The 26,512-nt window shown below is 38.9% G+C and overlaps 1 protein-coding gene across 2 annotated transcripts in view; it reads left to right on the plus strand.

Annotated features, from left to right (window-relative positions):
- SYT1 (synaptotagmin 1) overlaps positions 1-26,512 on the plus strand; it is a 675,618-nt gene that overhangs the window by 151,628 nt on the left and 497,478 nt on the right. For both annotated transcript variants that reach the window (XM_038756587.1, XM_038756588.1), the window contains exon 2: positions 20,688-20,793. The gene's annotated coding sequence lies outside the window, so the exon portion shown is untranslated. The remainder of the gene's footprint in view (positions 1-20,687; positions 20,794-26,512) is intronic.

A 26,512-nucleotide genomic window follows, 5' to 3' on the forward strand; every position in this document is an offset into this window, starting at 1 on the left:
TTGGAAGCCTGGTTATTTTTTGTCTTCTGGCAAAACCTCTACATGAGTAATCCCATTTAGCATCACATTAAAGCTATAATTTTGTGAGAGATGTTTCTACGAATGTGACAGGATTAGAATATTCTGTAATTTCTGACTAACCCCCAATTTTGAGTGTATAAATAGTGACCCCCTTTTAAGAATATGTTCTGGCATCTTCAATTTCTCTTAAGAACCTTTCCTAGTGCTTCCAAGTGACCTGCTAACATTTCAGTTTGGGGAGGACTATTTTGAAGAAGTTGAATTTTTCATTCTCTCCTAAGATAATTACAAGCGTATCAACTAACATAGGCCATTTCAAACTATTTGGCACAAAAGGTTTGACTCTGAACATTACTTGGTTAGTTGATTGCCCTAAAACGTTGATCAATATCTTAAAACAACTCCATCATGATGGGCCAGTGATATGTGACTCTTTCCCCACTGTCAATGGAATAAAGATTTTGTATTGGGTAAAATTGGGTTCAACCTGTACAATCATGCTTGTTATTATAATAATACAATTCAGGATTCTTGGACAGGCTGAATATATCATTGGAAGTCCTCGAATCAGTCATGCTAAACCGACTCTATGCTGTTAACTTTGATTTATGTCTGCACACGTAAAAAAGTATGAAGATGATTGTGAGCCTCATTTGAGAAATAGCACTGGGCTCTGAACTGTCTGTCAAATTGAAGATTTAGCCTCAAAATTAGCCCTGCACCCATCCGAGATTCACTGTCTGGGATGTAGAATTTGATTCCCTCTGAAACTTCAGTTACCCTGGCAGCACATTGTCCAAACCAAGGCTGGGGACAGAAATAGAAAACCAGATCTAGAAAATCAGCTTATTCTTGGAAGATTAACAGAATGTTATGTTTTGCATGTCAAAAAAGAAATAGCTAACACTGAAAAAAGATAGGCATAATCAATCAATGATTTTCATTCAGTGCTTGCTGTGTGCAGAGCACTGTGCTAAGCCCATGGGAGAGACCAGTATAACTGTGTTGGTAGATGCATTCTTTGCCCACAACCAGCTCACAGCCTAGGCAGGGAGAGAGAAATTAATATAAATAAATACTTTATGAAACATAATTTATAGATAAGTACATAACTGCTGTGGAGCTGAGGGTTACATGAATACCAAAAGCCCAACAATCAAAGATCCATCCGCACATATAGGAGAGGAAGTCACAGAATCAATCAATAAATCAATCAATCTTTCTTATTTATTTAGTGCTGACCATGTGCTGGGCACCGTACCAAGGTCTTTGGAGAGTACAACACAACAATGTAACAAGAGACATCCCCTGCCCACAGTGAGCTTACAGTCTAAAGGGAAAGAAAGCTTAATCGGGCAAGTCACAAAAATGATGGTAATTGTTAAGTGCTTACTATGTGCCAAGCACTGTACTAAACACTGGGGTAGATACAAGATAATCAGCCCCCACGTGGGGCTCACAGTCTTAAGTAGGAGGGAGAACAGGTATTCATTCATTCAATCATATTTGTTGAGCACTTTCTGTGTGCAGAGCACTATACTAAGCGCTTGATTAAATCCCCTGTTTGCAGATGAGGGAACTGAAGCACCAAAAAGTTAAGTGACTTGACCGAGGTCACACAGCAGGTACGTGAGAGCCAAAATTAAGACCCAAGTCCTCTGTCTCCCAGGCCTGTTCTCTTTCCACTGGGTTGTGCTGCTACTCATTGTGTAGTAATAACAATTTTAGTAATGATAATACTAATTCCTTGGAATGTTAATGATTTTGTTTTTCAAGAATGTTCACATCACAATCTCATTTTCTCTTCACTATACTGTATCTCTGTGAGTAAGGGAGAGGTAAATATTAATATTATTCCTATTTTACACACAAAAACAAAAACATGAAGAAGTTCAATGACTTGTTCGTATAAAGTGTAAAGCTGGATTTATCGAAGCTGTGCTACTTCATTAAGCGATGGGAAGAGCCCTACGTCCAAAAAATCCACTTATATTCTGACCCACTTTTCTATATAAATCTTAGTTTATATCCCTGTAACCAGTATAATTAAGGTAATAAAGTTCTATGAGTATTGCTTATAAAGTTAATTGTGGAAAATATATACATGGTTTCATAATCTATGGTATAGTGCATAATAAATTTCATGGCTCATAGATGTTTGTGTTTTAATATGGTAACAATTCCAAGTTTGTTCTTTCAAATGAAAAACTGTTGGAATGCTGTGAAAGACAAGGTATGAACTGTTTTTTGCTGAAACCTGGGTAGATTTCAAAGTCAAAGCCAGTGGTTAAGGAGATTTTCTAAATAAGTATGTATATACATCTTTTGACTTAATTTAACATGAAAAAACCTGAATTAGCAAGTGCAAATGCATTTAACCTATTTGGGAGAGAATCTCCAAAGTTCTAAATGAAAAATAAAGGATTTTGACTCTTTACAAGTAACATAATTATGTCGAAGTGGGCTAGCTCTTACTATATAGAAATAATTTCAGTCTTCTTGGGACTTTCTTGCCTCTACGCTGGCAGAAGAATGATCACTTCTAACCTGATTTATCAATCAGTTGATCAATCAATGGTATTTATTGAACACTTATGTACAGAGCACTCCACTAAACTTCTCAGGACAGTACAATACAGCAGCCCATCTCAAGTCACAGCACTGAGTGTCTTATTTGTCTCCCAGGAACCTCCATGGATGTATAAAGCTGTCATGTCTTTCAAGATGATGCTAGTGATGATAATATGCTATACATATGTGTGAGAATGATGGGATAGACTTTATTGTTTAAGGGTAGATCCTTGCCTTGCCAAGCGGATTGTCTCATACAGGGCTGGCTCTGATTTTGAGCATGCCTCCTTACATTTGGATCTTCACAAAGCTCTTGCTGAAAGATATCAATTTATCTTCCCATTGCTGTCCACCTCCCAGTAGCATACTGCCATTTTGCACTGTTTGGTATTCTGTTTCTAGAACAGCCTCTGTGGTCTTTGGCAAGCCTGCCTTTCCCCCCAGCAGGAGGGTAAATTACACACTACGACATGGAACACATGCTTTAAAAATTATTATTATCTTATTTACACTCTTTTTCTTTCATGCCTTTGGTCATTAATTATGATGTGGAAAATGAAAATATTTAGAGAGTTTAATGATATATCCAATCTATTTCTGTTGAAATATTTCATTAGTTTTCCTTTATTTTTAAGTCTACATTTGACATCTCTTTGATCCCACACCACCTTTTGCAATAATGGTCTCTCCTAGCATGCATGTTAATAACTGGGGTATTTGTTAAGCGCTTACTATGTGCCAAACACTATTTTAGGCACTGGGGTAGATACAAAATAATCAGGTCACGTTTTAAAGCCCTTAACTGTTTTTGAGGTAATATTAGGAGTAGTGTAGCATAGCATAACTGTCCATGAAAGTGATCAGGGTTCCAGAAGATCTATTCCAAATGAATTGGAATAATTTCTCAACACTGAGTTCCTTTCTCTTCCTTTTAGAATCATATATAACATGACCGTAAATGGATATGGACATTTCCTTTAAAAGCTACATGTCAACAATTCTTGGCAAAACTCTGTAACAATAATGCAAAGATTTATCAGTTGTACTATAATGTCAAAAAATGTTCAGTAGAGCTCTTCAAATGTCTAAATGGTTGTTTAATACTGTGTTTTTCTATGTGTCCAGTTCCAAGGAGATTGAAAGCTTTATAGTTTGAATATAAATACCTGAGGGTCTTTGGTTGATCATCTTGAATTGTCTGCAATGTTGCCATGATATATTCTGCCAAGAGTAATTTGTCCTAGATTATAGAACGTTTTCAAAAAGCAAATGCTGTACAAGTGCAGCTTCTTTTATAATGAATTCTTGGGTCATAAAGGAAGTCATTTAACTCCATTGCTTCTGGATATTGAAGAAACAGCTTTGAAAATATACTTCAACTATCCTAGATTAACATACATCCTAAATCACTAATCAAAGTGATTTCACAGACTACCAGGGTCCTTTTCCACTACCTAATAGAGTGCTATTTAGTATGACTTAAAGATTACATGTTGTCATTCATCCTTGCCTCTTGAGTTATAAGGAGTTTCTTTTTGGAGTTTCAATTTTCAGACCTAAGGTTAACGATATTTGAAAAATAGAATACTCTCACTCAGGAAGGATTTTTCAAGAATCTAGGCAGAAATCTCAAATCAGTCATCAATGGTATTTATTGAGTGCTTCTTTAAATATGATTCCACTGAAACGGGCTATTGTTCTCAATGGTAGCTACCAATCCTGGGTAGCCAAAAAGCAGAGAATGAAAAGCTGTATTCGTCCCCTCAGTTAACTGTCTGTCCAGTGATGCATAGAGCTAGACAAAAGAATAGGAAAAAAGAAAAAAGGCAGTCTGTTTTTTCAGAAGACTCTTCACCCTACATGTGTTCACTTTTACATTGCCACGAAGTGGCATTTTAGGGTAGCTTTCAAACCATCACTTTGGAATATTACAGTGATTAAATTTTGTGACTAAGGTGATGCAATTGTTATTCAAAAGGATGATAGATTCTTAAGACTTTGGGGGCAACTGTCAGTCCTGCCAACCCACAAAGACAGTAGTTATCTGCTGCAGAAATATTTTACAAGAATGTCAAACATTTTTGCCACATCAATTGTATCTTAGGAGCTGGAAGAAAATCATATTGACATGTTACTTGTACTCTGGCATAAATCTATTTGTTTTCAGCCTCCATTTGGGAGTATCTGGTCTTAGTGCCTGAAGAAAAACATATGACTCAAAAACTCATCAGCGCGAATTTCTTGGCTGTAACTTCTGTGACCTTCAACTTATGCCACCCTGGCCCAGTAGATTATTCCCTCTGAGCGGTACATTCTACATCTGTAAGAAGATGAACAATTTAATTCAATGTGTTTTTTCGGTCATTAAATATGTGAGATTGCAAATTAGTAGAGCATATCTGGCTGAGAATTATTAAAATACATTTCCATGACATAATTTATTTCTCATTTCCATATCACTATTGTTTAAGCTAGCAGAAAGCACCATCACTTTGCATATACTGAGGATATTGCTCTTATACACAACTGTACATTTAGATATAGCAATAAGAACTTAAGTTGCCACCTCTTCTCGCTGCCTTCTGACCTCCTTCATTCCTCACTCTCTTTCAACTCTGACATTAAGACTACTGTTAAATCTTATAAATTTTTCTTCTCCAGCATTTCCTGGATTTGCCCCTTCCAAGTGCTTAATACAGTGATTTGCACCAAGTGCTGAGTAATACAATTGAGGATGGATTCCTCTCCATCCAAACAGTCACTCCGCTATTCTCTATGCCTCTACATCTCCCGTCTCCAGTCTACATTTCTCGGATCATCTTTCTGAAGTGTTGTTCTATTCACATCTCCCCAGTTCTCAAAAATCTCCAGTGGTTACTTATTTGTCTTTGCATCACACAGAAACTCTTGCTTACTAACCTTAAAGGCATTCCATCTTGTACCTCCTTCTTAGCTCTCCGTTCCATTCTCCTATTACATGTATTCTTGCATTCTCCATTCCTCCCAAATTCACCTTCTTGCAGGGCCTTGTTCTTAAGTCTTCCACCTCTATCCCCAAGCTCAAACCCTTCCTCCTGCCTGCGACTCCCTCCCCTCCCAGATCTGCAAGATCTCAGTTTTACCCAACTTCAGTGTCATTCTGGAAGCTCACCACCTCTACGAGGCTTTCCTTTATTAATTTTCTTCTCCCCAGTTCATATGTTCTCTCTTATATTCTCATTACTTTTACACCACCATTTTCTACATTTTTGACAAAACCATTTGGTCCATGTTTCCCCACTTATCAAGAACCTCCGGTGGTTGCCATACACCACCACATCAAACTCCTTACCCATCTACTTTAAAGCCTTAAATCATCTTGTCCCCTCGTACCTTATCTCCCCAATTTCCTACTACAACCCAGCCTGCACCCTTCACTCCTCTAATGCCAACCTACTCACTATACCTCTATCTCGTCTATCTCGCCATGGACCACTTGTCCACATCCTTCCTCTGGCCTGGAACACCCTCCCTCATCATATCCATCAGACGATTACTCTCCCCAGTTTCAAAGCTTTATTGAAGGCATATCTCCTCCAAAAGGCCTTCCCCTACTAAGTCTTTATTTCCTCTCTCCCACTCCCTCCAGTGTCACCCTTGCACTTGGATTTGCAACTTTTATTCACCCCATCCTCAGTCCCACAGCACTTACATACATATCCGTAATCTGTTTATTCATATGAATATCTGCCCCCCTCTCTTGACTGTAAGCTCATTGTGGCCAAGGAGCATATCTACCAACTCTGTTATATTGTGCTCCCCCAAGCACTTAATATGGTGCTCTGCCCACACTAAAACACTAATAAATATGACTGATTGATCAATTCGCCACTTTAGCATTTTTGCACTGACAATCTCTCATCACACTTTTGAACATATCAATATACATACTCTATTTCACAACCTTATTGGTAAATTGTTTTTTGTCTGCCTCCCTTGGTTAGGCTGCAAGCTCCTTGGGGACAGGGATAGAGTCTTCTAATAATAATAATGGCATTTATTAAGCACTTACTATGTGCAAAGCAATGTTCTAAGCACTGGAGAGGTTACAAGGTGATCTGATTGTCCCATGGGGGGCTCACAGTTTTAATCCCCATTTTACAGATGAGGTAACTGAGGCACAGAGAAGGTAAGTGACTTGAGCAAAGTCACACAGCTTAACAATTGGAGGAGCCGGGATTTGAACTCATGACCTCTGACTCCAAAGCCTGTGCTCTTTCCACTGAGCCACGCTGCTTCTGTATCTATTTTCATCTCCCAAGGGCATAGTAAATAAGAATTTAATCAAGTGCTCAATAAATACTATAGATTGATTTTAAAGCATGCCCCCCTCAAAACATACACTTCTTCCTTTTATTAATGATAATAATAATACTAAAATAATGGCATTTGTTGAACACTTGCTATGTGCCAAGCATTGTGCAGTATGTTGGGATAGATACAAGACAGGTTGGGCCCAGTTCCTGTTCCACGTGGGGCTCACAGTCTGTGCTAAAGAGAACAGACATTGAGTCTCCATTTTACAGATGAAGAAACTGAGGCACAGAAAGTTAAATGACTAGTCCAAGGTCACATGCCAGATTAGAACCTAGGTCCTCCTGACTCCCAGGCCTGTGCTTCTTCTTTCACAAGCCTTGTTACTTCTTATGAAAGAGCTCCTTTCACCAAATTATCACAGGACAGGAGCAAAAAATGATATTTCTAAATCCTGGGCTTTGCTCTTAAATCTTCCTAATTTCATTTTCTTTGTTTAGCTTTTTATGACGTAGCTTCTCAGCCAACAAGGATGTGAGTTTCCATTCAACTATATAACTTCTTAACCTTATTAGAATACATCAAAATCTTAATAACTCTGTAGGAAATCAAGCCTTTAGAAAATATAGCTTTCTATGGGTCCCACAGATAAACAGGTTACTTTGGAACCTCAGTGTCCTGAAGAAGGGACAGTACCAATTTTTCATGGATGAGCCCATCCCTTATGTGCAGGGATTGTGTCAACCAACTCCAGTGTACTATACTCTCCCAAGTGCTCTGCACACAGTAAGCACTCAATAAATACTACTGATTAATTTCATGCTTGAAATTGCAGATCCATTCATGGGCTTTGCTTGTATCCAGGATCCCAAATACAAGTAACCTAAGAGCTTCACTGAGCCAATAAAACCCAAAGAAAAGGCTTGTTCAGACTACTTTCCCATCTCTCTACCCCTCAAATACCAGAATTTTTTCAGGCCAAATTTCTGTGGCTACTTTAATAATACCAGGGAGAAGCAGTATGGCCTAGTGGAAAGAAAAAACACAGCCCTGGGAGTCAGAGAGCCTGGGTTCTAATTCTGACTCAATCACTTGTCACTTGCCTGCACTGTGCCTCTGTTCCCTCATATGTAAAATGGGGATGAAGACTGTGAGTCCCATGTGAGACATGGACTGTAACCAACTTGTTTGGCTTGACTTCACCCCAGTGCTTACTACAGTGCCCAGCACATAGAAAGCCCTTAACAAATACCATAAAATAGTGACTATTGCAGTATAATTTATACACATCACATTCATGAGTGCTGCATGAGACCACATTCCCAAAATGCATAACACTAGGGTACTATTTTAGCTCCCCTTTTCCCTTTAAAGGTACATCTGATTTTGTTGAAGGTGTATGTTTCACCCAGATCTTTACAAGTAGTCTTGCCTCTCCATGAGGAAGTCAAAGTTTCAGTACAAGCACTACCTATAATATCTCACTCTGTCTCAGCTCAGTTTAGCCTCTTTGAGCTTACTGGGTTATTCATCAGTAATCATGAATTCAGTTCATTTTTGTCTGTTCAGTTAAATTTTTTTAAATGTCATTCTCCCTTTAACACATTCAAATATTTGATTGAGAATATAGATACCTTGCTTCATGATTAAAAAGATGATAATTTAATAATAGGAAACAACTTAATTCTCTGATTTTAATAAAATGGATACCATCCAGATTTCCAGCCCAATACACAATCTCTATTTAGTATCCAGAAGGTAGTTTCAGTGAATCATGTAATGGACTCATCTTAACAAGGCTTAAAGTGTTTGCTTTCTAAGTGAAAATGTCAAATGGGAACCATCAGAGGAGAGCTTTAATGAATCACTAATCATTATAATTGTCATTCTCCAATAAATAGCCAAATCTAACTGTGATTTTATTTTCCATTTACCACAAAACTTTGAGATAAATGTGAGGTAACAATTATGTCTTATATGATCTCTGCGTTTAATCATATCGTCTGAGTATGTTCAAAGTTAATAGTAAAATTAAGAAAATTAATGTTAGCATATTTTTTCCTTCAAAGAGCCCCTTTATGGAGTGCCTTTATTTTGACAAATGCAACCACTCTCCTTGAATCCTTTAGCCTGTTGGAAAGCTTGCTAAATCACAGAGTTTTTGTAAGCTCAATCATTTCTATTATTGTTGGCACTTAGGTATAAAACAATTAGTAACTCAGTGAAGCCATCAGTAGAAAGAAAGATGTCCATTTAAATTGCCAGTTCAATCCCAATATTTGCAGAAAATCAAAGTGCCTCATGACAAATGATATCTTATGTAAAAATGATATTTTATGTAAAAATTTCAGGAGACCTTGATTATTTTCTCTAGAGGCCTTCTACTGGGAGTGTACCATACCTGAAATAGATGACCTAATTAATCTCTTTGGTCTTTAATTCCTGTGATCCCATCCATCAGTGATGGAAAGGATTTAGTTCTGCATAATCGTTTTTCATAATGTGAAATAAAGATATTTGATGAGGATATTGTGCATTAGCAGAACAGATGGACAGATAATTTACTGAAAGACAGGAATTGTGTCCTTTACTGCAGTGCAATAGCCTCAATCCAGTTCTCACTAACTTTTAGCATTTCCAAAATTTTACGAATGACCTCGATGTTGTTCGATAGTTTAAAGATTCACCACTATCTTCAATATTTCTTTCTAACAGATGACAAGCTGAATTAGGGAAATAAAATTGGCCACTTTCTAAACTGAGTTGTTAAGAGTATAAGGGAGGGATGTTAAGGTTCAGAGTGTGTCCAGATCAAAATCTGGCAGAATTTCATAGGACCTGTTTCATTATCCTTCCTTCTAGCATATAAAGCAGGATTGACAAATGAAATATGGTCCAAGGAGGGACAAAAATCTATTCTTGGCATGTCAGCATGTTTACCCATCCCATGCATTTTTTAATTCAAATAAATAGATAATATAAATAATAGAGAAGCAGCATGGCTCAGTGGAAAGAGCATGGGCTTTGGAGTCAGAGGTCATGGGTTCAAATCCCGGCTCCGCCAATTGTCCACTGGGTGACTTTGGGTAAGTCACTTAACATTTCTGTGCCTCAGTTACCTCATCTGTAAAATGGGGATTAAGACTGTGAGCCCCCCGTGGGACAACCTGATCACCTTGTAACCTCCCCAGCATTTAGAACAGTGTTTTGCACATAGTAAGTGCTTAATAAATGCCATCATTAAATAAAGTGTAACTTCCCCCTATTTCAGGCAGTATTTCTGACCACCTTTCCTATCACAGGAGGAAAGCAGTTCTGTTCTAGTGCCTGGAAGGAGTAATTTTACTTTACTTTCCGCAGTCTGGCCCACAGGCTTCACTCCTCTAGGGCTAACTTTCTCACTGTGGCTCTATCTTGCCTGTCTCACCACTGACACATTCTACCATGTCCTGCCTCTGGCCTGGAATGCCCTCCCTCCTCAAATCCAAAATACGATTACTCTACCCCCTTTCAAAGCCTTTCTGAAGGCACATCTCCTCCAAGAGGCCTTCCTTGAATAAGCCCCACATTTCCTCATCTCCCACGTCCTTCTGCATCTCCCTGACTTGCTCCTTGAGCTCTTCCCCCTTCCCAGCCTCACAACACTTAATGTACATATCTGTAATTTATTTGTATTGATGTCTGTCTTCTCCCCTCTAGACTGTAAGCTCATTGTGGGCAGGTAATGTCTGTTTATTGTGATACTGTACTCTTCCAAGTACAGTGATCTGTGTAAAGTAAGCACTCAATAAATATGATTGAATGCATTTACCTTTGCTTGTTTTCAGGCAATGTGGAGAAATCTGAATCAGCTGCCACCTGCCATTTAATATTTCAACAGAATGCATATTGATGCAATTTGCAAAATAATTTTCAAATCTATCCTACTTTATCTTCAGGAATCATGCAAATTATAGTGCGCAAAATTAAGAAAAAAATAAAAAAATGTAAAAGGCACTCTTTTGAAACATATCATTTGGAATGTAAAAATAATTCATTTATCCCCCATTGGATTTTATCCTTTATCCTTATATAACATATAGTTTAGGCATAAGAGGTATAAATTAATTTTGTAATCTTGGCATTTTATCTAATTTAATAATTATTACCGGGATGCACTTGTAGCAGAGTACAAACTTGATGTGGACACTGTCTAAAGGAGTGTTGTTTTTGCTTAGGAAGATAACATCATCAATAACAGTATCATCTAATCATTCATTCATTCAATCATATTTATTGAGTGCTTACTGTGTGCAGAGCACTGTTCTGTAAGTGCTTGGAAAATACAATTCAGCAACATGTATGCCAAGGAACATCTGGAAATTCTTTTACGCTTGTTTCCATTTGTCTCCATTTTTAAAATTTACCCAATTAGTGTGCTGTGATCCACACAATGTATAAGGTGTGATTAGATTCAGCTTCTTGGGGACTGGGTGATGGGATGATTTATGCTTGTTTTGGTCAACAATGACCCAAGCAACCTCACATAGCTAGACTTTAATACACCCTTTCCACAAAGGGAAAATCAGCTTCAAAATAATCACTGTTACAACAATGTCCTATTGACATATAAAAACAATGCTATCATGTTCCCACACAGAGCCATTCAATCTTTTGACCCCCCTCCAATTTTCTCAAGTCATCATGTCCCATTTGGTCTTCAAACTCTCATTACCTTCTTTTGACACATAAACTGATATCCGCAACACCCCACTCTTCTCCGTTGAACTCGACTCCTTCTCTCCCCTGTCCCTCCATTGATCTTGTACCACTAACTTGTAATCCTGGATCACCTCTGCAGTGGGCTTCCTCCACTCCTGTGCTCGAGCTGTGGAGGGATACTGGTAGAAATCCAGGCTCCCCGCTTACCTCATCCATCTCTTATTCATCTTCACCTGCTGTATATCTGCTCTCTTCTCCATACAACAGTAATACCTCCCCATCCTTACTGACACACATAACCCACTGTGCATGCCAGCTGTTCCAGGTGTTTAACTTCCTCCTCAAATCTATTGTCTCACCACCTTCCCCCATCTCTTTTCCCTATAGACCTGACATGTACTTTATTGATGAAATTGAAACCACCAGGCATGATCCCCCTAAAATCTCCCTTGCACCTTGCCAGTTCCTGATTCCTGCACCCTCAACAGCCCTCCCAATTTTCCAAACAGTATCTCAAAAGGTGATCTCTAGCCTCCTCTCATAATCTACCACCTCCATATGTGCACTTGACCTCATCCCTTCATACTTTATAAAAACACTTGGCCCTTCCCTTCAATCGTTCACTTCTCAATGGCTTCTTCCCCACTGCTTTCAAACATGATCACATCTCCCCTTTCATAAAAAAAAATCCTCCCTGAACACCATGGCTCCCTCCAGTTATCTCCCCATATCCCTCCAACTGACCGTCTCCAAATTCTTTGAACGAGTTATCCACTTCTAATTCCACTCCTCCAATTCTCTTTGACTCCTTCCAATCTGGTTTCTACCCCCTTCATTCCACAGAAACTGCCCTCTCTAAGGTCATCAATCACCTCTGTCTTGCCAAATCCAACAGCCATGACTCCATCTTAATTCTCAGCTGCCTCTGACACTATGGACACATTATCCTTCTCCTGGAAACATTATCCAACGTTGGCCTCACTGACAGTGTCCTCTCCTGATTTACCTCCTGTATCTCTGACTGCTCTTTCTCAGTCTCTTTGGCAGACTCCTACTCTGTCCCCCTCCCTCTCACAATGGGAGATCCTCAATGCTCAGTTATGGGTTCCTCTCTATTCTCCACCTAATAATAATAATAATAATGATGGCATTTATTAAGTGCTTACTATGTGCAGAACACTGTTCTAAGCACTGGGTAGGTTACAAGGTGATCAGGTTGTCCCACGGGGGGCTCACAGTCTTAATCCCCATTTTACAGATGAGGTAACTGAGAAACAGAAAAGTTAAGTGACTTGCCCAAAGTCACACAGCTGAGAATTGGCAGAGGCAGGATTTGAACCCATGACCTCAGACTCCAAAGCCTGTGCTCTTTTTGACTGAGCCACACTGCTTCACCTACACCCACTCCTTTGGGGAATTCATTCACTTCCATGCTTATATGGCAGTTGATTCCCAAATTTACCTCTCCAGCTCTGAACTCTCTCATTCTAGGCAGTCTCTCATTTTCTCCTGCCTACAGGGCATTTCTACCCAGATGTCCCACCTACTCTTTAAACAAAACATTTCCAAAACAGAACCCTTCATCTGTCTACTCAAATCCTGTCCTCCCCTGCCCTTCCCATGACTGCAGAAAATACCACTATATTCTCGACCTCATGAGGCCATTATCTTGGCATTGTCCTCACCTTATTTCTCTCATTCAATTACCATTTTTTAATGGTTTTTATTAAGCTGTTATTATAAGCTGAGCACCATACTAAATGCTGGGCTAAATGCAAGCTCACCAGGTTGGACACAGTCCATGTCTCACGTGGGGCCCACTGTCTTTTCGCCTGTTTTACAGATGAGGTAATTGAGGCACAGAGAAGTTGTTACTTGCCCAGGGACACACAGTGGAGTAACGAAAATTAGAACGCCGGTTCTTCTAACTCCCAGGCCAGTATTCTATCCAGTAGGCCACTCTGCTTTTTACATTCAATTTACCACTGTCTTGTAGATTCTACCTTCACAACATCACTAAAATCTTCCCTTTCCTCTCCATCCAAACTGCCATTACACTGATCCAAGAATTTATCGTATTCCACCTTGACTACCCCGTCATCTTCCTTGCGGATCTCCCTGCCTCCTGCTCCTCTTCACTCCAGTCTGCTGCCCAGATCATTTTTTTTTCCTAAAAAACTATGTTCAGTTCACATCTCCCCACTCCTCAAGAACCTCCAGTGATTCTCCATTCAGCTCTGCATCAAAAAGAAATGCCTTAAAATAGGTTTTAAAGCAATCAATCAGAATGCACACTGAATTTCTACTGCAGTGCAGACTTCACACTTTGCTCCTCTAGAGCCAGCTTTCTCGCTGAGCCTCATTCTCATCTTCCTTGCCATCAACCCTTTTCCCACATCCTTCCTTTGACCTGGAAAACCCTGCCCCTCTGACTACAACAGACCACTACTTGCCCCTCCTTCAAAGTTCTTATTAAAATCATATCTCTTCCAAGAGGCCTTCCCTGATAAAGTCCTCTTTTCCCCACTACTCCTTACCCTTTCTGTATTCATTTATTCAATCAATCATATTTACTGAGTGCTTACTGTGTGCAGAGCACTGTACTAAGCACTTGTACTAAAGCGCTGTATACCCTTTAAGTATTTGCTATGTATCCCACCCTCAGTCCCAGACTACTTATGTATGCACCCAGAATTTATGTATTTCTATTAATATCTGTCTCCCCCTCTAGACTGTAAGTTCCCAAAAGTTTAGAACAGTTCTCTGCCTGCAGTTAGAGACAGAGATCTGCCCAAAATTGCTTGGTTATCTCACTTCTTTTTTAGTTAATATCACAGTCTGTGGCAGTTCAAATAATCAATTTGGATAGGATAACAGGCATTTGGAAAATTGTGTTTCTAATGTATTGGCTCCTCTACAGAGGGTCATGGGTTCTAATCCGGGCTCTGTCACTTGTCTTCTGTGTGATCTTGGGCAAGTCACTTCACTTCTCTGATCCTCAATTCTCTCATCTGTAACATGGGGATTGAGACTGTGAGTCCCACATGTGACAGGGACTGTGTCTGATCTGATTTGCTTGCATCCACTCCAGTGTTTAGTACAGTGTCTAGCACATAGTAAGTGCTTAACGAATACTATTATTATTATTATTATTACTATAATTATTTTTATTTTATTCTTTCAGAAAAATATTTCATTGCAGATCTTTATTCCAATAAATATTGTTTTTCACTTCAAGTGCTTAGTACAGTGCTTGGCACACAGTAAGCATTCAATAAATATGATTGAATGAATGAATGAATGAATAAATACCATTGATCAATACCACAATTAGTCTTTAAAACCAAAAATGGAGTTGTGAGGAATGGTGGTAATTTTCCTGCCATTTGAGTTCTTGTTTTGGGTTTCTTTTTTTTTTTTTGAAGTCAACAATGTAATTTAATTTTGGCATGAGATCTGTGATGATCAGGGTGCCTGGGATCAGTGGCGGCAGCATTCTGAACAATTTCCTCAGCTTTTCAGGGTGTCTATGGCTTGTGAAGGGGGCTGGGAAAAGCGGGCTGGGAACAGCAGGGTGCTTAGAAAAAATAGGAAAGATCCTATGGTGTAGCATCATAATAAATTGAAAGTAGAGGAAAGAACACACTGCTGGGAGGCAGGAGTCCTGGGTTCCAGTCCAAAGCCCACCACTTGCCTGCTATGTGAGACCTTGAGTAAGACACTTCATTTGTCTGTGCCTCAGTTTCTCATCTGTAAGATGGGAAAGAAATATCTGATCTCCCTCCCCCTTAGACTGTGAGTCCCAGGAAGCACAGGGATGTGTCTGATGAGACTGTATTTTATATATCCCAGCATTATAACCCAGCAATCTCTTAGCATTATTATTATTACTATGATTATTTTAAAACCTACAAAGCTGTTTACTCTTTCTTCTGTGAGGTAGCACATGTCAGCATATCATTAGATTTTGGCATGTTCCATTAGATTATGTAGAAATTGCAAATGTAAATCTGATTATTTATTACTGCAATATATTTAAAGAACATTTTACCACATAAAATTCCAAATGTATTTATTTAATTATATTTTCCCAACTTATTTATTCAAATGGGTTATACGTAGATTCTTAAATTATCTTGGCTCATCCCTTTCCCTTTTCTCACTGAGACTGGCTTAGCTGTCAATTGTTTTTTAGTATTTTTTTGTGTTTTTACATTTCTGAACTGGGTTATTTTCCTCATATTTCAGTCTGAAGGTACTAGTCCGATTTGTTGGCCCATCATTGCCAACAGGAGGTTTTCTGAAGCATGCTGAAGCAGAGTAAGACCCAGAAGAGAGCCTTTATGGGTCAGTGACAGTTAAGGAAATGAGAGATGGAAGAGGGGCAAATGGACAAAATTAAAAAGGAGTTCTAGAGCTGAGGGAGGAGAACCACTTGCCACTGCCACTTGGGCAAATTCCTTCCAATGGGGATTAAGACTGTTGGCCCGGTGGGACAACCTAATCACCTTGTAACCTCCCCAGCTCTTAGAACAGTGCTTTGTATATAGTAAGTCCTTAATAAATGCCATTATTATTATTATTATTATTATTATTCATTTCTTGCCTCAGTTTACTTATCTGAAAAATGTTAATTAAATCCTATTCATTCCTAATTAGAATGTTAGCCCAATGTGGAACAGGGACTGTGTTCAAACTGATTATCTTATCTCCTCTCCAGTGCTTAGTACAATGCTTAGCACATAGTATGCACTTAATACATACCATTAGAAAAACCAAACACGCAAACAAACAAAAACAGTTCCTAAATTATCAACAAAACCAAAAGTGTTTCCAGGGCATGGGAAAGGTCTCCATGGTTCATTCATTCAGTTGTATTTACTGAGTACTTACTGTGTGCAAAGCACCATACTAAGTTGTTTGTTTCATGGCATTTGTTAAGCACTTACTATGTGCAAAGCACTGTTCTAAGTGCTGGGGGGGATACAAGGTGATCAGGTTGTGCCATGTGGGGCTCACAGTCTTAATCCCCATTTTACAGATGAGGCTCAGAGAAGTTAAGTGACTTGCCCAAGGTCACACAGCAGACAAGTGGCAGAGCCAGGATTAGAACCCATGACCTCTGACTCCCAAGCCCGGGCTCTTTCCACTGAGCCACGCTGCTTGGGAGAGTACACTATAACAACAAATAAGCTCACAGTTGTCCTGCCCACAACAAGCTCACAGTCTAGATGGGGAGACAGACATTAGTATAAATAAATAAATAAATAAATTACAATGTTGAAGGCAGTTGAGAGATCAAAGAGGAATAGAACAGAGTAGATCCCCTTGGAATTAGCATAAAAAGAGAACCTTCCTGGCATTAGAGAATACAGTCTCTGTGAAGTCTCAGATGCACATGAATTTTTAAATCACAAGCCATTGTTGATTTCATCAGAAAAAAGAAAAGGCAAAAGAGGGAGACTATGATTAGACCATCTAGAGAACATGTACAGCATTCTTTAGATTCCTAGTTGTTGCTTCTGATGGTGAAATTCTAACCATCTAAATGGTAGCTACAGAAAAACCTCTTCTGACCAAGAACTCCTACTGCATTCTGTATTTAAAGATTTTTCCCTTGCTGTTCTATTGTAATGGTTACCTGTAGTGCTGAGATTTACTTCACTTTAGCATCCTAATATGTAGAATAATGATCTTGAAGATTCTGCACTGATTCACCACATCTCTAATTGCCACATGTCAAGTTACTTTGTTCACAGCTGAACAGTGTTCTACATTATTAGAGGTTTTGTTTCAGTGTGTCTTAAAAGCATTTCTTCTACCTTTATTTACGGTTTCCTTCATCAGCCAATTTGAAACTGCGGTGTTTTACTGTCATTATCCATTCTTCTCAGAGCTGTGCTACTACAAGAGTACTACCAGTTCTAGTGGACTGACTAAATTGCAGGATGTCATTGTTTGTGATTTAGTGTGTTTTTTTTACGTCGGGTTTGGCATGAAGTTGATGGAGCTCTTCTTGAAACCGAATGTGGCTCCTGTAGCAAAACTAGGTTTTAAATCTGTAGTAAGACCATGTCTCACAATTACCCAAAATATCTGAAGCTTGAGCCGAAGCATGATGCATCTTTAGAGCTACATTATACCTGCTAATTTCCCACCTTCCAAAAATCATTCTGCCTTTTTTTTTCTGCTCCCTTGCCTTTTTCTCTTTCCCTGAACAAAGAGCAGCCTCTCTGTTGTAGAATTCAGTGGCAGGTTGAGATATTGAGGTGTATGAGATACAAAGAGATGACCAGCGGGAATCCTTATTTGTGTAATAGGGCTTTCTGAATACAAACTGGAACATTCTTTTGATCTTTAGGTGAGTTTTCAGACAATGCCATTACTCATTTCCAAAAAGCAGTTCATAATTGCCTGCCTAGACCAAAGCACACAGTCATGTCTTATAATGATTTTTAAGCCTTTTGATTACACTCTTAGTCAAAGGAGTTGGACAAATAGAATCAATGAATTTTATTCAAATTATACTGCTGACTTAATGAACTTCAAAAGCCTTAAATTATCCAAATTAGTGTTTCTGCTTTTACTTAAAGGTTGTGCTACTTTGTCCACTAGAGACTTAAAAGGTTTAATTAATATTTGCAGGCATTTCAAAACACTAATATATCAGATTGAAGAGTGATGAAAAAATATGATCAGGAAAAGAAACGTTTTCAGGGACTTAATGGAGGTTTAATAAAAAACAAAGTTTACAGTAGAAAATGAAAATGAAATATTTTAATGCAATTCGTCCTCTTCTGCATATGTACAGCTTATCAATAAATTAATCACATTTGTGCAGAACACTGCACTAAGAACTTGGGATAGTACAATGTAGCAAAAACATTTCCTGCCCAAGATTAGCTTACAATCTAGAAGGGGAGACAGACATTAATATAAATAAATAAATTACAAATATCTACCTTTATTTGTAAATGTATTACAAATATCTACATAAGTATTGTGGGGCTGGGAGGAATAAAGGGAGGAAGTCAGGCTGGTGCAGAAGGGAGTAGAAGACAAGGAAAAGAGGGCTTAGTAAAGGAAGACCTCTTGGAGGAATTGTACCTTTAATAAGGCTTTGAAGTGGGTGAAAGTAATTGTTGCATATGTAAAGGAAGGGTGTTCCAGGGCAGAAACAGGATGTGGGCACCAGTTCAGCAGCAAGTTAAATGAGATCAAGGTACAGTGAGTACCTTGGCATTAGAGGAGCTAAGAGTGCAGGTTGCATTATAAGAGGAGAGCAGCAAAGAGAGGTAGGAGGGGACAAGGTGATTGAGTGTTTTAAAGTAAGGAGTTTCTGTTTAATGCTGGGGTAGATAGGCAACCACTGGAGATTCTTAAGTGGGGAAACATGGACTAAATGATCTGTAGAAAAATGATGCAGGCAGCAGAGTGAAGTATGGGCTGGAATGGAGAGAGACAGGAGCCAGGGAGACCAGTGAGGAGGCTTGATACAGTAATCAAGGCAGAATAGGGTAAGTACTTGGATTAACATGGAGACAGTTGGAATGAAGAGTAAAGGGCAATGTTGTGAACATTGAACTGACAAGATTTAGTGATAGATTGAATATGTAGGGTGAATGAGGGAGAGGAGTCAGAGACAATGCCTAGATTACAGGCTTGTGAGATAAGAAGGATGGTGGTACTATCTACAGTGATAGGAAAATCAGGGGAAGGTGGGAAGATAAGGAGTTCTGTTTTGGACATGTGAGGTGACAGCAAGACATCCAAGTAAGGCTGTCTTCAAGGCAGGAGGAGATGCGAAACTGCCACCACAGAGGGCTGGAGATGTAGATTTGGGAATCATCTGAATAGAGGTGGTAGTTGAAGCCATGTGAGCAGATGAGTTCTCCAAAGGAGTTAGTGTAGTTGGAGAATAGGAGACCCAGAACTGAACCTTGATGGACACACACAGTTTGGGGGTGGGAGACAGAGAAGGAGCCCATGAAGGAGACTGAGAATGAGAAGCCAGAGAGATTGGAGGAGAACCAGGAGACAACAGTATCGGTGAAGCCAAGATTGGGTAATGTTTCCAGGAGCATCGGATGATCGACAGTGTCAAAGGTAGCTGAGGAATCAAAGAGGATTATGATAGAGTAGAGGCCTCTGGAGTTTGGTAATTCATTCTAGATTAAAATCTTGCCAATACTTTTGCCAAGTTCTTTTTAGCTAGTTTCAAAAAAAATAACAAGTAATATTAGAGCTCTATTGACACTTGAAAAGAAGCAGATTGGATTTGAGCGTACTGCTCAAAAGTTATATACAAAAAGGCTACTTCTTTCCACCATTCATTCTTCAGCGTTTTTTATTTGATTTTTATCAGAATTGTAGAGGAAATATTCCATTTATGATAATTTAGCATGGATATTTGTTAACAAAACAAAATGTGAATTGCATAGATACAGTTCCCAATTGCTAGTAATTCCATAGGGATGTTTCATATTGCAGGTATTAGTTATTTCTACTATCTGGACCAAAGTTGATGAACTCCTGTTCAGAGATATAATTGTGGTATTTGTTAAGCGCTTACTATGTGTCAAGCATGGTGCTAAATTCTGGGATAGATACAAAGTAATCCGGTTAGGCACAGTCCTTTTCCTACATGGGGCTCTCAGAGTAACTTGGAGAGAGAACAGGTATTGAATCCATCCCTTACAGTGAGAAAATTGAGGCTCAGAGAAATTAAGCAATTGGCTCATGATCACACAGCAGGCAAATGGCAAAGCCGGAATTTAGAACACAGGTCCTTCTGACTCTCAGTTCTTTTCTCCTTCCACTAGGCGTACTGCTCAAAAGTTATATACAAAACGGCTACTTCTTTCCACCATTCATTCTTCAGCGTTTTTCATTTGATTTTTATCAGAATGAATCATATATTTAGGACTTAGCCTGGAGCACCAAAGCCTTCCAGGAGTGGAGAAGATGAGAGGAGGCCATTAATACTTAATGGGCTTTCTAATAACAATAGTATATACAAGTGGTCAGAAGTACATGTGTGCAGAGTTGAAGCTAATATTCACAACAAATCTATCCCTCTGTCTTTTTCTCTTTCTCTCAAGGAAAAAAACCCACAAAATTTCAAGTGAAGAAAATTGAGATTCAGAGAGGAAGACCAATCCTGAGTTCTCCATCCCCACAAATTGAATTGGCACCACTTTGCCTAAGGTAATGAGAAAAAAAGCAACTATTGTTATCATTGTGTTCTGTTCTAATGTACTAAAAATAACAATATCTTTTTGTGATCTGAAATAGTCATCGAAATTTCTTTATTGATGTTTAGTAAGAGAGGAACAATTTTGTAGGGCAATTTCTGAGTCTTCATGGGAAATGTTTGCTTTCTCTCACTATCAGCTTGGGCTTCATCAAATCCCGAGTTGTCATGGTTCATTATCCATAGATGATCCGAGCAGTCTTGCATCATAAAAGAATATGCTGTGACATCTGTCTTTGTGCTTTTGTGTCCCACTGTACATATCACTCTTCAGCAAGGGCTTTTGTTTGCCTGTTTAATCTCCATTTTATGTGCCTTATCTGAGAAGAAATTATGGTTTCGTGGATACATACCAACATTCTTGGAAATGTGCATATCATCCTGAAGCTATTTTATATGGATGGGTGCAGAATTAAGTGATCTTATAAACTCCTTCCAGTTATAGTATTACACCTCTTGGAATCTTCATATTCCACCCAAATTTTTGGGGGGGCCAATTCAGTAATGGTATGCTTTTACTTGAATTACAGTTTTATTTTATAGAGTGTGGTGAAGTAAGGTGATAGTGACTGAACCTTAAATTGAAATTTTTTTTATTTAAATTTTTGTAGGCTGCTTGCTCTGCCTTCCTTAGGACTGACACTTTGTGTGTTGAGCATTGATAATAATATTGTAAAGCAGTTGCCATATGATTTTGACTGAATATTCAGGATTGTATTGAATTGATTATCAATCAACTCTTGACACATGCTACCAGCAATTATTAAATTTTAAAATTGCAATATATTCATTTAATAGACTGATAAGTCATTCCTATAGCTTAGCACATCCTGATTTTCTATAAGTCCCCAATTCTGGTTGCTTCAATATAAAACTTTAGTCTACCTTCACTCAAGTAGTGAAATAAAATTTTACCCAGGAGCCATAACCAGTGTTAATGTTTATTTACTCTAATCCAGCAGTTTTTGTATTTAATAGACTTTAATGGTACAACTTCTTGCCACAGCTTATCATAACACTTGATATAAATATATATACATATATATTTGTGTATATATATAAAACATAATTATCATCACTAGCATTATCTTCAAATATCAATGACATATATGTATGTATATATGAGTATAATATATAATATATATATATTAGTATCAATAGTGTTATTTTCAAATAGAACCAAGAAGCAGCATCTCCTAGTGGAAGGAGCCTGGGCCTTAGAGTCAGAAGACCTGGATTGTAATCTCGGGTCTGCCACTTATCTGCTGTGTGATCTTGATCAAGTCACTTAACTTTTCTGTGGCTCATTAACCTCATCTGTAAAATTTGGATTAAAACTGTGAGTCCTATGTAGGCCAGGGATTATGTCCAACCTGAATATTGTGTATCTAACCCAGACTTTAGTACAGGGCCTGCCTGGCACATAGGAAGCCCTTAACAAATGCCATTAGAAACAAACAAACAAAAAAAAGCAAGAGCTGTACATGACATTTAGATAGACATCCATCAAGGGACTGTGGCTCAAAAGATCAATACAGCGTCAAAAATCCATTTTGATCAATCAACCAATCAATGGCATTTATTCCTGATTATAAGCCGTTGTGGGCAGAGAACATGTTTGTTATATTGTTATATTAGGCACTCCTAAGAGCTAGTATAGTGCACTGACTCAGTAAGTGCTTGCTCTGGTGAGGAGTTTTTGAATTTCACAAACACTTTTGCTCTGACCTCTGCCACTTGGGAGGGGAAGTCCAAGGTGTTGCCAAGCTTCCTGGCTTATCAATACTTGGAAGACCACTATCCAGTGGTCCAGACCTCTCCCACTATCCACTTGGGAGTGGTACAATCCAACAGAGGTGACAGAAACATTCACTGCCCACAACATCATGACATAGTGGATAGAGCACTTGCCCGGGAGTCAGAAAAACCTGGATTCTAATCCCAGATCTGCCACATATTTGCTGTGTGAACTAGGACAAATCACTTCACTTCTCTGCGCTTTTTAGTAACTTCATCTGTAAAATGGGTATTAAATCATGATCCTCCTACTTAAACTGTTAACCCTGTTGTGGGGAGGGATTGTGCCAGTCCCAGAGTTTAGAACAGTGCTTGTTCATAGTAAGAACTTCAAAACTACCATAGTTATTATCATTATAACCACTGAATGCCATTTCTAGGCTCTTCTGAAACCACGTCTCCTCCAGGTGGCCTGGAAGAAAAGCTCTATATAAATGAATAGTAGCTTGATTTCCTCTTGAAGCACAATCTTCTCTAGAAAACTGCACAGATCATTTCAGCCCACTTCTTTCTCCCTTACACTTTCTTATGATGTTTCTAAAATAAAAAAAATAATAGTGTTGGTGGGTTTTATTTTTTTTAAAGAATGTGAACAATGAGGATCACACGTCCCACAGGGACCACATATTTTTTTTTATTTCCTGTTTCTATTCCCCCAAAATTTAGTACAAGTGTTCTGTACTGGGAAAGAGCTCAGTAAATGCCATTGAGGATGATGATGATGAGGGTGATGAGTGGAAAACAGATCTAACTCATAGAAAAAGACAACTAATTCAGTTGGTTTCTTTTTAGGATTTGGAAGAACAAGTTTTCTTTCTGGGGCACAAAAGAGAGATTACACCTTATCCACCCTTGTCTGAGGAGTATCTTTAAGAAGGGGTGGACTCCTGTCATTCAGTCATTCAGTCCACTGTAATGCTCAGGACAGTGCTTAGCACCTAGTAAGTGCTTAACAAATACCATAATTATTATTTATTGAATGCTTACTCTTTGCAGAGCACTGTACTAAGTGCTTGGGAGAGTACAGTATAACATGCACATTCCCTGCCCACAGTGAGCTTGCAATCTGGAGGGGAAGAGAGAACTATATTATGCAAAAGCTTATATTGTGTAGACCTGGTGACTGACGGAATTGTTAGCCAAGCTTGGCCATTGATCCGACGCAGGACACTGGCCCACTTACTGAAAACCTGCATGGATGGACTGAATGCCAAGCAGAACTGCTATATTTGGGCATTCCTCACTCCTCTCCTGTTCACCCCTGGGTCTCCACCCATCTTTCTGGCCACTAAATCTGTCTATTTTGTTGACTGCCTCTAACCCCCTAACTGTAGGAGTTCCTCAAGACTCGGTTCTAGATCCCCTTATATTCCCCAACTACACCCACTCCCTTGGAGAACTCATTTGTTCCATACTTCCAACTTCCATCTCTAGGCAGACAATTCCCAAATATATAGCTGCAGTTCTCACCTCTATTCTCTGCAGTCTCCTGCCTTGAGGACAACTTTATTTGGATATCCCACCAACACCTCAAACTTAACATGTCCAAAACAGAATTCCTCATATTCCCACCCAAACCCTGTCCTCCTCTTGACTTTCCTATCACTGTAGACAGACTCGCTAGCCTCTCTATCTCACAAGATAGTAAACTTCACATTAACCTCAACTCATCTCTCTCAGTCAACCTGTCATGAGATCAGATCAGTTCAACCATTGCAGAATCACTAAAATCTGCCCTTACCTCTCCATCCAAACTGCTACCAATGTTAATCTGAGCACTTATTCTAACCTAACTTGATTATTACATCAGCCTCCCAGCCTCCTGTCTGAATCTCCCAAACTTCAGTCCATACTTCACTCTGCTGCCCAGATTATTTTTCTTCAAAACTGTTCAGTTCATGTTTCCCCACTCCTAAAGAACCTCTATTGGCAGTTGCCCATCTACCTCCTCATAAAACAGAAATTCCTTTCATAGTCTGTAAAGTATTGTCACCTTGCCCCTCCTAAGTAACCTCCCTAATTTCCTGCTAAAATCCAGCCCACAACCTTGACTTCTTTAATGCCAACCAACTCACTCTACATCAATCTCATGTACCTCACCACTGACTTCTTACCGATGTCCTGTCTCTGGCCTGGATGGCCCTCCCCCTTCATATATGACAGACGATCCCTCTCCCCACCTTCTAAGGCTTAATGAAAGCATATCTCTTACAAGAGGCCTTCCTTGACTAAATCCTCATTTCCTTTTCTCCCACTCTCTTCTGTCACCTTTACACTTGGATTTGCAACCTTTATTCATCCCTCCTCAGCCCCATAGCACTTATTTACATATCCATAATTTATTTATATTAATGTCTGGATCCCCATTTAGATTTTAAGCTTATTGCGGGAAGGGAATTTCCCTACCAACTCTGTTATATTGTAATAATAATAATTGTATTAAGCGCTTGCTATGTGTCAAGCACTGTTCTCTTGTACTCTCCCAAGCTCTTAGTACACTACCATGTACACAGGAAGCAGCATAGCCTAGTGGATAGAGCGAGTGCCTGGGAGATAGAAGGACCTGATTTCTAATCCTGGATCTGCCACTTTTCTGCTATGTGACCCTTGGCAAGTCACTTGACTTCCATGTGCCTCAGATACCTCATCTGTAAAATGGAGATTATGACTGTGAGCCCCATGTGGGACATTAAGTCCAACCTCATTAGCTTGTGTCTAACCCAGCACTTAGTACATAGTGCTTAACTAATGCTATTAAAAAAAAAACCTTCGGTAAATATGATTGATTGCAAAGCACTATATGCAGTAATAATTTGGGAGAGTTCTGAACAGCAAGAAAAACATTCTATATTCCCAAGGAATTTAAAATCTACCATACCTAACACAGAAAGGCTCCTCATCTAAAGAGGGGAAGACATTCGTCTGTGGAAAAGAGTCACCTATAATTTCACAGCAGAAGACTAATTTCAATCATATTAAAACAATAAAAGTTAATCATTTCTCAGCAAAAGTATTACCTAGACAGGGCTATCCCTGGGCTAAACAGCTACAACCTTCCTAAAATTCTGTTGGGTGGGAATGTGAAGATGCTTCTCTCAAGTCACTGAGTTAATTCAGAATCAATAGCAGTAAAAATGTGCAAACTATTTCTGGTTTAAGAAGTAACATCAATTTATATAAATGAGAATATATCAAAGACCATTGTTGGGTAGGGACTGTCTCTATGTGTTGCCAACTTGTACTTCCCAAGCTCTTAGTACAGTGCTCTGCACACAGTAAGCACTCAATAAATACGATTGAATGAATGAATGAAAGTATTTCTATTAGGAGCTTTCTAACATTTCAGCAGGATTTTAGTGATTGAAGAAAGATAATAATACTGACTAAGCTCCCTGCAGGAAGGGAACATGTCTACTCTCCCAAGCACTTAGTACAGTGCTCTGCATTCAGTGAACACTCTATAAATTTGATTGATTGATTTTATGTTACTGGGGTAGATAATCAGCTCAGACACAGTCTCTGTCCCACATAAGGCTCACAGACAAAGTAGGAAGGAATCTAGGCGTTGAATCCCTATTTTGCATTGAATCCCCATTTTACAAAGATAACTTATTTGCGCAAGGTCGCACTGCAGGCAAGTGACAGAGCTAGGATTAGAACCCAGTTCCTCTGACTCCCAGGACTCTGCTCTTTCATTAGGTCATGCTGTATCCAGAATCCTTTCCTTTGCTAGCTGAGAGCATATTTCCTGGCTTCTGATTCCCAAGAGTACCCTGATAAAGATGCCATATCTATTTTGGACTGGTTCAGCAAAATTTACCTTGTGTCTACTGTCTCTTTTAAAAATGGAGATGATGGAGATAAACTTCTAATTTC

The sequence above is a fragment of the Tachyglossus aculeatus genome, chromosome 14 (genome assembly GCF_015852505.1).
Source record: "Tachyglossus aculeatus isolate mTacAcu1 chromosome 14, mTacAcu1.pri, whole genome shotgun sequence".
In the NCBI taxonomy this organism is placed as follows: Eukaryota; Metazoa; Chordata; class Mammalia; order Monotremata; family Tachyglossidae; genus Tachyglossus; species Tachyglossus aculeatus.